Below are 11,884 nucleotides of genomic sequence, written 5' to 3' on the forward strand. Positions count from 1 at the left end.
CCTTATCATGACAGTCAGTTTTCGGCTTTCTCTGCTGAGGTGCTCATCCGGATGAACCAGGGCACAATCACAGTAGTTCTCCCTTTACCACCTTAGCCGATAGAGCGAAACGTAAGGTGGTAAGCACAGGAGACGGGCAAACCCAACTATTGACCAAAGACATGATTCGAAGCTGATGCATATAAGGCCAAAACTCGCGACGCCGAACACTCCCAAAGGTATTCGTACTTTTCAATATATACCGGGCTGGATACAGCCCCTGGTAATGAACCTTGAATTCAAGGCACGTGCGTCGATCCGGCGTGAGGAGAGAGCGCTTGTGGTGAGAGCATAGTTCTCAAAGCACACTGCTGGCTGCTTCTATAACATCCAATTCAATACGACGAATCGTAAGTTTGCAAATAATGTTGATATCTTTCCTGGGCGTTTTATATGGCAGGAGGGTATGAAACAACAAGAGATAATAATAAGAAAAAAGGTTTACACAGGGTCTTAATCTAAAAGGAAACCTTAAAACAGGGCTCTGTTGCACGTCTGCGCCTTTGTCTCCATTGTGCAGTGTCCTTGAAGGGTATATCATGATGGCCATTTGTAAAAAATAAAGAACCAGGTGAAAGAATCTGGTATGGTCGTGAGTATAGTTTATTAGTTTTGATGAACCGTGAACTGTAGCTTCTTGAGTCCGAATAGGGTCAAGCAGAACTATAGACTTCTTACGTGCAGGGTGCCCCCGGTGCTACCCAAGGAATGTTAAGTGTATATTTATGTATACGGGAAAACATGTACAATCTTCTTATGAGGCGATCTATGGGGGCAGGGCTGCTAAACAAGCTCAGGTTTATCTGAGCTGATACACATTGGTGTGCGCCGAACACGTTTGGCTGTGTCCGCAGTCTTGAGAACCGATGAGCTGCTTGGCTTGAAAAGGCCGCTTCGTGCTTCGGCTTCTAGAGTCGCCGCATATTCTTCCGTATGAAGAGAACACTCCATATTTCCGCTGATCATGATAATGCCACGTGGTCCAGGCATCTTGAGTTTGAGATAAGCGTAATGTGGGACTGCATTGAAACGGGCGAAGGCCGTTCGTCCGAGTAGTGCATGATAGCCACTTCGGAACGGAGCAATGTCGAAGATTAGCTCTTCGCTTCGAAAGTTATTGGGAGATCCAAAGACAACATCCAATGTTAGAGAACCCATGCAGCGAGCCTCTACGCCTGGTATTACTCCTTTAAAGGTAGTACTGCTTTGCTAGATTCTTGACGGGTCTATCCCCATCTTACAGACAGTGTCCTGATATATCAGATTGAGACTACTGCCGCCGTCCATGAGGACTCAAGTGAGGTGGTATCCGTCAATTATTGGGTCGAGCACTAAGGCAGCCGAACCCCCATGATGGATACTAGTCAGATGATCCCTGCGATCGAAGGTGATCGGACAAGCCGACCATGGGTTGAATTTGGGGGCGACGGGCTCTATTACATATACGTCTCGGAGTGTGTGTTTGTGCTCCTTCTTTGGGATATGAGTGACATAAATCATGTTCACTGTTTTGACCTCCGATGGAAATTTCTACTGTCCCCCCGTATTTGGCCGGCGAGATTCATCCTCGTCTTCACTTTGCGGTCCCTTCCCTTTGTGTTCGGCGCTGAGCTTGCCGGCCTGCTTGAACACCCAACATTCTCTATTGGTATGATTAGCTGGCTTGTAGGGGCTGCCATGAATTTGGCAGGACCTGTCTAGAATTTTATCTAGGCCGGATGGACCATCTTTGCTGCCTTTAAATGATTTTTTTCCGTTGACCGGGTTTAGAACCCCTGAATCTGGCGTTTACCGTTGTATCGTCTGTGCTTTCTTCATTCTTTCGACGTTTGTTTTTATTGTGTCGTGGCTTTCCATTGCCATCCCTGACTTCGGATGTGCCAGGATTGCTGGTGCTGCTACGGGCCAACCAGCTATCTTCTCCCGCACAAAAGCGGGTCATGAGTGTAGTTAGGGCTGCCATTGTCTTTGGCTTTTTGTGGCCGAGGTGTCTGGCTAGCCATTCGTCCCGGACACTGTCCTTGAAAGTTGCTAAGGCTTCGGCGTCCGAAGAGTCGATGATTTGGTTCTTCTTAGTGAGAAATTGGTTCCAAAGCTTACAGGATGACTCTCTGGGCTGTTGGGTTATGTGACTTAGATCATCTGCATCCGGAGGTCGGACATAGGTCCTTTGGAAATTTTCCCTGAAAGTGCCCTCAAGTTCTTCCCAGCTTCCAATGGAATTCTCGGGGAGGCTTTTCAGCCAGTGCCGAGCTGGTCCTTTTAGCTTTAGGGGTAGGTATTTGATGGCGTGGAGATCGTCTCTGCGAGCCATGTGGATGTGAATAATAAAGTCTTCTATCCAGACTGCAGGGTCTGTCGTTCCATCATATGCCCTGATATTCATGGGTTTAAACCCTTCTGGGAATTCATGGTCCAACACCTCATCGGTGAAGCACAGGGGTGTTCGGCACCCCTGTATTTTTCTATGTCGTGGCGTGGGTCCAACGGTTGTAGTGTTCGGTGTTGGTTCCAAACAGGTAAGTAAATAGCATATTTGGTTTGATGGCCATGATCCTATGCGGGAATGCGTTCCCTGGATCCGTAGATGGATCTGGTTTTGCCAGCCTTTTTCTCCTGGTCTTCGCATAAATCATGTTTCTGGTCCTGGATTGCAACCTCCCTTCCTTTATGGGGAGGGGTGCGGGTTTGTACACGGCGTTGTTTGCCGCTCTGTCTCGACCACGAGGTGGTCGGTCTGGTTGATCGACCGTATTGTTATTCGACGGTATGGGCGCGATAGCCTCATAGTCGAATTCGGGCAACAGTTTGCGTTTGGGGTAGCTCTTTGTTTGGCGACTACCGCCATATTTTTTCTCAGTGTCGAGCACTTCATTCCATCTGTCATTGAGCGTATCCTATGTGGCCTTAAGCCGTTGCTTCTGCTTCTTCAAGCTCCTCGCAGTGGCGATAAGTCTCTAGTGGAGGCGCTCTTGTTCCAATTGTTTTTCCGGGATGATGAATGCATCGTCATCCATACTGAGCTCCTCTTCGGAGACAAGTTTAAAATTGGTGTCTTTGGCATCGCTGTGATTTGACAGCAGCCCTGGACTATGTTTGTCGTCTCCTTTCTCGTCCTGCTCCATTGTTGGGTCTGCGAGGTCTTCATTGCCTTCGGTGTCGTCCAGGGTGTTATTCTCTCTTGTGCCGATATTGTTGTTTTTACTATGGCGAGGTTTAGAGCGGCACCGCTGACGTCGGCGCTTCGGCTCCTTCTTAGGAGGCTTATCCTCAACTGGGTCCTTTTTGTCCTCGCCATTGTTTTCTTTGGGTGTGTCCACCATGTATATGTCGTATCAGGAGGTGGCTGTCCAGCGTCCTGTGGGCGGTGGTTCTTGTTCTTCTCCCGCATCATTGTCCATACCGTTGATGTCTTTGGAGGCAGAGTCAAGCATGTCGGTCAAGTCGTCGATAGTGTCTATCAAGTGAGTGGTGGGTGGGTAAAAAAGTTCTTCGTCGTCTGCTTCCTACTCGAGCCGGACATAGTTCGGCCAAGAATCTCCTACCAAGGAGAGGTCTTTCAGCGAGTTTAACACGTCGCCTAAGGGTGAGTGTTGGAAGATGTCCGCGGAGCTGAACTCCAAGATCGGTGCCCAGTCAGGTTCGATGGGCGCGGATACACGTGGTTCGGAGCCTATGTCCAGAGACGACTCTGAGGTTCCGATGATATAGGCCTCGTTAGAGGTTGGACCTGTGTTCGGCTCTAACGACGTTGAGTCTGCGGTTTCCGTGGTGGGGTTGAGCTTCCCGTCCTCGGATGGCGCGCTCTACTCTGGATCTAGGGCCAGAGCGGTTACACGTGCTATCTCCTGAGCATAGTCCGATGACAGATTTAGGTCATGTTCATCGTGGCGGCAGGGTGCAGCTGTCATGGGCTCGAATCCGTCGAAGATCAAGTCTCCGCGGATGTCGGCGGTGTGGTTCAAGCTTCCAAACCTGACCTGATGGTCAGGGGCGTAGCTATCGATCTGCTCCAGATGGTGAAGCGAGTTGGCCCGTAGAGCGAAGCCGCCGAATACGAAAATCTATCCGAGGAGAAAAATCTCACCTTGGACTGCGTTGTTGTACATGATTGAAGGAGCCATCAAGCCTTATGATGACGACGTAGTGGAACTCTCAATAAAAGCACCAATGTCGGTGTCAAAACCGGCGGATCTCGGGTAGGGGGTCCCGAACTGTGCGTCTAAGGCTAATGGTAATAGGAGGCGGCGGACACAAAGTTTACCCAGGTTCGGGCCCTCTCGATGGAGGTAATACCCTACTTCCTGCTTGATTAATCTTGATGATATGAGTATTACAAGAGTTGATCTACCACGAGATCGTAGAGGCTAAACCCTTGAAGCTAGCCTATGATTATGATTGTTCTTGTCCTACGGACTAAAACCTCCGGTTTATATAGACATCGAAGGGGGCTAGGGTTACACAGAGTCGGTTACGGAGAAAGGAATCTTCATATCCGAATCGCCAAGCTTGCCTTCCACGGAAAGGAGAGTCCCATCCAGACACGGGACGAAGTCTTCTATCTTGTATCTTCATAGTCCAATAATCCGGCATATGCATATAGTCCGGCTGTCCGAGGACCCCTTAATCCGGGACTCGCTCAACCTCGTCGGTGGCGATCCTATGGGCCTCGGCATCGGCGTCCTTGGCACCCTCCTCGATGACGGTGTCGATATCCTCCCGGTCTGCCGAGGAAGGATCTAGATACCAAGAAGGAGATTGAGACGGACCCAAGATCAAAACTCAAAAAGTGGAAGAAGAGAGGAACAGCGGTCCTGAGATTGGGAGAGGCACAGAGGGTAAATGAGCAACGCGCCTGCGGTTATTCCTTTTTACGGGGAAGGCACGGGCCACCTCTTTAGCATTTACTGCGATGTGACGCACGCGTGCAGCAAGCACCCCACGCATGACCCCCACGTCACGCACGACCCTCCACGGCGCGCATTCAACGCGGGTCATGGGGAAGCGCAGCGGGCGACAGAAGCTACCGCGGTAAAAATCCGCCCCGCCTGCCCGCGCATCATTCTGGGCCTAGCCCAACAACGTGTCGCACTTATGTGTGGTCCAGGCCTAGGGCTCCTATCGCTTTACAAAAGTAGGGGTTCTCTTTTGTACCCCTTTACTTGTGCACGGGCAGTCAGAGCTGCGCCCGCGGCCACACTTAGCAGGGCAGAGGAGGGAAGCCGAAGGCACAAGACAATCAAAGCAACGCCAAGACAAGAGACATGAAGAGCAGAGGGCAAGGTGAACTCCCCCGGCAAGGCTCTTGCTGAGGCATCCTCCACAACCCCGGTAAGAACCTTGCCGGGGCAACTTGCCCAAATGCCAGCGGAGGTGCCACCTTCGAGCCTGAGAGTTCTGAGGCCCTCAACCACACCAGAACCAAGGCTTGGGGGCGCCTCCGTGGTGGCATGCAGATCTTTGTGAAGATCATAAACACACAAGATCAGATGAGGACCAGAAGATGACGACCCTCGGCAAGATCCTTGCCGAGGAAATCCACGAGACCTCCGGCAAGATCCTTGCCGGGCACGACCGCGATGCCACGGCAAGACCCTCATTGGGGACTTGGCGAGACTCTTGTCGGGGACATCCGCAGAGCCACAGCCAGGCCCACATCTGCCAAGACTCCACCATCATTCCTATACAGCTGCCAGCCCACCAACTAGGCAGGCAACTGCATGGCGACGTGCGGTTTCCAGGCCACCTCAGCAAGCACCTGCGTGGTGGCATGCAGATCATTGAGGAGACTCTGTCACGCATCAACTCAACAGCCAGCCAGCCATCATGGCACTTCACGCCCCATCAGCTTGGACGTGCATCGAGGCAAGGCAAGGCGGCGGCAGCTGGGACGACGTTCCTTGCCATCCCCGATAAAGCAAGAAGGGCACGTCGGCAGCGCAATGAATGTGTTTGTCCGACGGTGCTAGAGGATAGACTCAGCCACTGTATTCCTTTCCACCTCCTGTGTGCCACTGTGGTGACCCCTTTTACTATAAAAGGAGGCCCGAGGCATACTGGAGGGGGATTCGGATCTTTTGGACTAGTCGCAAGCTGTAGCTAGTTCAAGAACAACAGAACACTCAAATATACACCAAAGCAGGACTAGGGTATTACTCATCCTCGTGGCCCGAACCTGGGTAAACGATCTTTGTGCTGACTCCTAAACCCGCTCTTTCCACAACTTCGCGCCTGCCGACCGTAGTAAGGATTCCAGTGATCCCATAGGTGTCATTTTCCACCGACAGTTCCGCCTTCTGGAGGAAAGTATCCCTGACAGAATCGCTCCGCTGGAGAGCAAAGGTGCTAATACCCAAGTTACGCCTCAAGACGGCGGCGCCCCGTCCCAAAAGTCCTCTCTAGATTTTTTTCTAGGAAAATGGGCTTATTTAAAATAAACAGTGGCTAGCCAACTTGCTCCCAGAATGCTCCCTCAATCAGTTCCTTCGTTGGTCGTTCGATCCTGGTCGATGAAGTCTTTTTTTGCCTCCTGCCCGTCGGATCTTTGCTGGGAATTGACTTCAGCCGTTTTGACCGCGTGGTGAGATCTAGATAGTGTGTGACATGAGGGCTCGGGCTGGATCGAATTGGCTGGGTGCCAGTTTGTTGGGTGCGCGGGGCAGCTTGTCCTACCGCGCCGCGTGCACGCGAGACCCGCGTCATGGGTGCTGTGTGGGCGCAGGTTATGTGATGCTCCTCGCATTTACGCTCGCTGGCTGGTGCTACGGCTGCAGGTGGGCCTGCCTACCGCATGGTCCCGTGCGTCAGCTTTTGTTGTGTTTTTCTCGTGTACATGTATTTCCTGGTTACCTCGGTCAGTGGCTCCTCACGCGGCGCTCCTAAAGCGCTTCCCGCGTCGTGCGTAGTGGGGAGTTACTATGTCCTGCGTCAGCTTCAGAGGCATTGATCAACGCATGTGTACCCAGATTATGCACACGCGTTTGTACTAGCACGATGATGGGTGGGCCGCCACTGATCTGGTCCCGCACATCGGCTGCTACTCCTTTTAGTGCGCGTGTACACCTTTCCCGTGCGCGGTGTTGCCTCTCGCCTGCATTTGGACTTTGGAGAGAGAGAAAGGATGGACTGCAGCTGCCCGATGCATGTGCTTGTGGTGCCTGGCTGACATGCATCATGTGTGCCTCACCTCCATCTGCAGTTGGAGAGAGAGATGGACTGGCGCCTATGACGCACTGGTCGACGCCGCGGCCGCTGCCGTCCGCGAGCCCGGGTGCATGGTGGCACTCACGGACCTCAACCGCTGCCTCCACGCCTTCAGCGAGTCCTACGACCGAGCCGAGGGACTCGTCCAGGTGGCCGCCGGCGGCCTCAGCCCCGCTGCCTCCCGCCACGACGAGCTGTGCCATGCCGTGCGCGTGGTCGACAAGGATCTCTGGGCCGCCGCCGCCGGCCGGGAGGAGAAAGAGATGGAAGACGAGAAGAATCACCCTCCGACTACGCCGCTGGCGGCCGAGGACAAATAGCCCAATCGATCTACCTCGACTCCTATTGAGGTGATGTTCATCGTTCTTGTTTTTTCCATGTGATGTTCATCATTCCTCTTATTTTCTTGGTTGACATGCTAATCGTGTTAGTCATCTAGAAGATGAATGAAACTGTGACGGGAAAGGAGAGATGGACTGGGATATTTTGCCTCGCCGTGCCGCATGGTGGCTAAGATGCGGTAGCCCCATGCTATGTTCCCATGGGCCTCCTCTGCTCGATGGTTGCCACTGGTTGAGGTTTGTCCTTCTCTGGTTCACATGTTCTTCGCCGCTGCTTTGGATTCGTCGTGCTAATTTCGCATGTTTGCCTTTCTTTCGTTCATGCACAGTTTGGTATGGTTTCCTATTGTCGCTTGCGTCGAGCCTTGGGTGTGTCTCTCCTTCTCATTGAGGTTAGTCCACTCCTCTTGTGCTTGCCTATAGAATGTTTGATGAATTGCATGTGTGCTAACGCATGTTCTACGGTTCAGCCTACTTCTCCTGTTGCTGGCGCTTCTTCTTCTCGTCTGTCCTGCTCTTACCCAACGTGCTTCTGCTTGTTGCCTCGGGTAAATAGGCCGTTATGTTGCTTCTGTGACCGGCGAGTGTTCATTGCATGCCTGTGTGTCGTTGTGCTCTGACCGTTTTTGTGTGTGTATTTCGCAAGTTGTACGATCTCTTCAGTCGCTACGTCGTTCGACTCATCAAGGTTTTCTTCTTTCCTTTCTACTACATGTGTGCGTATTTTACTTTCAGTATCTTCTGTGTCATGTTGTCTGCCTTGGTGATCTTTTAAATATCTGTATGTCGTGCTGATCGTTTAAATGTTCTAGATATGGTCGGGCATTGTGTGTTGTTATTTCTCGTGCTGCTTATATTTCGTGTATGTGTGTGAGCAGGATTTGTCCACTTGTTTCGATTGTTATACCTGTTTTGGAGGTCGTGGTAACGCAATGCCCCCCGCGCTCACTCTTTCTGTTGTACACAGTAGCATATTTGTCCAATTCTCAGACTGATTTTTTGAAAGAAACCGCAGTTCATTAGAATGCCAATTATGGATATGGATCCATCTTGCTGCGCTGGATGAAGGACTGGATGTAATAAGAATTGCATGTGACAATTGCTCATGAATAGTATTTGTTGTACAAACATCCAGTTAATTCTTGAGATACAATAGAGACACTATAATAGTACTACTTTAGTCAAATACATTATCCACTGATAGTTGTAGTGAGATGTCGCTCTAGCTATTAATTTGCGGAATCTTGCACGACAAACTATAGGCATGCGATCTTTATGGTGTTCCAGTAAATAAAGGAAACTGGAACATGTGCCTTCAAATTTTCTATTTATATACAAAAACCATGCATTGGTACATATGAACCATATGAATAGGACTGAAGAAGATCCATTTTTTGTCATGTTTGTGAGTTTTCCGTTATTTCCGCTCAGTGTGAATAGGACTGAAGAAGATGGACATAGCCCTTTAGGTAATTTCACTTTTTTTGAACAGCAAACCGTAGAACAATAGTTCTATTGTATATTTTCATTAAAAAAACAATATGTTACAAAGGGAAAGGAGAACATAGAAAAAAAAGAAAAAAGATCTAAGCTAATGGGGCAGAGCCCTTATCCAATTTCAGTTTTGGGCAACATGACAATCATTTAAAAATTGATCTGACAGTCTGCTTGAACGAGGTGGAATGCTTGTCTTTGATCTTGTGTTGAAGTAGTTGAAGATCCTTTTTTAATTCAAGCTTCCAATTTGAGACTGTTGGCTGGATGTTTCTGAAGACCTTGCCATCTCACTTTACCTTGCCATCTCACTTTGTTTAAATAGGACAGGTTATTTACGAAGGTATACCATTTCTATTGACTGGATAATTTACATGTTGGCAAGGACTTATTGGTTTAGCCTGGTCATAATTGCTCAGCCAATTTCCCAACCCAAATCCAGAACCGCTTCATCTTTAGATCTTTACATGATTGATGAAATGCCTTAGAGACTAAGATCTGCACTTTGTTTTTCTCTGTTCTCCTGCTCACGGATTAACCGATGGTTGTAAGACCCAGAGAAGCATTAGGAACTGGTCTGCAGTGTCTTCCAGTGTACGCGTACACACAATTCACTTTCCTTTTCTTTTTGCCCTTTGTATAGATGATGTGGTTGAGTTACGAAGCCTCTTCTTGCAGCGTTGTGTGCAAGGCCAAAGGGAAGTTTTTAATGCATTTGAGCTGCTCTATCTGACTGTTCATCTCCTGAACCTATTTTAGTTGATATATAAGTGTTCTCTATTTCAGAAAGCCACAACACGAGATTGTGCCCCCTCTTGCTCTAGGTGCATGTTGCTGCCCTCCTTTCCCCTCTGATTTGACTTGCTTTACCTTGTGTGAAGTTTTATACTTTCAACTTTACAAAGCTATATCAAGTTTGCTTTCAACTGTTACTTGGCTAGACATGTAACATGATGCATTTCTCTTTCAGTTTATTGAATAAATTTTGAAGGAGCGAATGCTCTATCTGGTACTGTCCTATGACTCATTTAACAGTGTGTCAATTTGCTCACAAACCTCCTCATGTACAGCATACAATGAGTATTATGTCACATATCACACAACATCTTGATATTTCAGCTAATAATATGCTGTAATTTTTAGGCGTATCACTGTTTGGATCTTTTGGGTTCCTTCTGTGTGTTGGGAGATAATGCTCTTAATAAACTTTAGCTTTCTGCAATGCTAGGCCAGAAAACTTTAGTACTGAAAATCTAGACTGTTATTTCCGCTCTGTAACAACTTCCATGCTTGTGGCACCATGATACCACTACAACATTTCCCTAGAAATTTTTATTAGTTGCACGTAAACTGAATTGAATTACTAGTAAAGTCGCTAACAACAATTGTGGCATTACCAGGATATGTCATGTATGTTCTCTGAGTCGTAGTAGGTTGCAAAAAGTACAATAAGAGATAGAATGTATGCACTATGGCTAGCAGTAACATTTTATTGACTTGTGCAGTATTCGATACTATCTATTTCTGCAGGCTATTCCTCATGTTGCAACCTTTTCCCGTAGAATTGAAAGGAAGATGGAAGAAATTGCAGGAGGTATACTTTGTGTTCCATTAGTCTTACTGTTAGATTTCCATGTTCAGTTATTCACACTATATTATTGCTCAATATCTATAGCTTGCTATTATTTGAGCAAGAATGGTGTTCCCAGCGTGACATTGAAAACCAATCAAGATTATAAAGGGGCTGTGAAGGGCAAAATGCTATGGATCCAGAGTGAGAGGGTAGAGTTACCCACAATGTATCAAGGATAAACCGGGACATGGATTCCTAAGTTCCAACTTACATAGCAAAATTATATAGGGAGAATGCCTGCATTTTGAAAAATCTATTACATAGTTTGAAGCTATGTTTCTTTCAATTTTCATTATTAAAAGGATATAATTATTGCCCATTTGTCAAGCATTTATTGTCGAATAACTCTTTGTTTCAAATGAGACATGTGGTGCAAGAGGTAAATTTATTATACATCTTATTGTAGACAGCAAGTCTCTTCTTTTTTTTATTAAGAGGAGCTAAATTTGTTACCATGCGTGCTTGCTCACAACTAAACCAACTAAATCATGAATTTTCTTTTCGATATGTTTTTTTTCAAACTCAGATATCTAATCATTATAACCATATTTTCAACTAAAACAATGCTTCCTTAGCTGGTTTGTACATGTTATAGAAATATAATTTTTTTTCAAACTTGGAATTTCGCACCATGATAACCATATTTTCAATATAATATGGTTTAACACATGAGCTTTGTACTACCAATATTGAATAGGTTCTTGCAAAATGAAACAATTTTCATTGACAACATGGCTTTAGCGGGTGTCTGGGCCATTTGGCGTAACGGGTCAACTAGTATACTAGAAGATGGGCACCGTAGGCTGGCCAGGTGTCGGTGTCAAAACCGGCAGATCTCGGGTAGGGGGGGGCAAGCTGTGCGTCTAAGATCAATAGTAACAGGAAGCCAGGGGACGCAGTGTTTACCCAGGTTCGGGCCCTCTTAAGGGAGTTAAAACCCTACTCCTGCTTGATTATATTCGACGAGTATGAAGATTACAAGAGTTGATCTACCTCGAGATCGCAATGGCTAACCCTAGATGTATAGCCTATGGGAATTCCAATGATGGTGAAGAAGTTAGCCTCTATAGACAAACCCCTCCAGTTTATATACACACCGGAGGGCTAGGGTTTGTACAAGGTCGGTTCATCAGGGAAGGAAGCTTTCGCACTCTATTCTTGTTGTCCACGTATT

General features: G+C 47.8%; 1 long non-coding RNA gene across 2 annotated transcripts; it reads left to right on the forward strand.

Moving 5' to 3' along the window:
* Positions 1-7,206: 7,206 nt before the first annotated feature.
* Positions 7,207-10,936, forward strand: LOC123041835 (uncharacterized). 2 transcript variants are annotated; one of them, XR_006418653.1, is made up of 5 exons: positions 7,207-7,820; positions 7,913-7,975; positions 8,054-8,131; positions 8,230-10,671; positions 10,753-10,936. It is a non-coding gene; the product is annotated as an uncharacterized lncRNA (long non-coding RNA). The 2 variants fall into 2 exon arrangements; XR_006418652.1 differs by having other exon boundaries at positions 8,054-10,671.
* The last annotated feature ends 948 nt before the right edge of the window (positions 10,937-11,884 follow it).

The sequence above is a fragment of the Triticum aestivum genome, chromosome 2B (genome assembly GCF_018294505.1).
Source record: "Triticum aestivum cultivar Chinese Spring chromosome 2B, IWGSC CS RefSeq v2.1, whole genome shotgun sequence".
In the NCBI taxonomy this organism is placed as follows: domain Eukaryota; kingdom Viridiplantae; phylum Streptophyta; class Magnoliopsida; order Poales; family Poaceae; genus Triticum; species Triticum aestivum.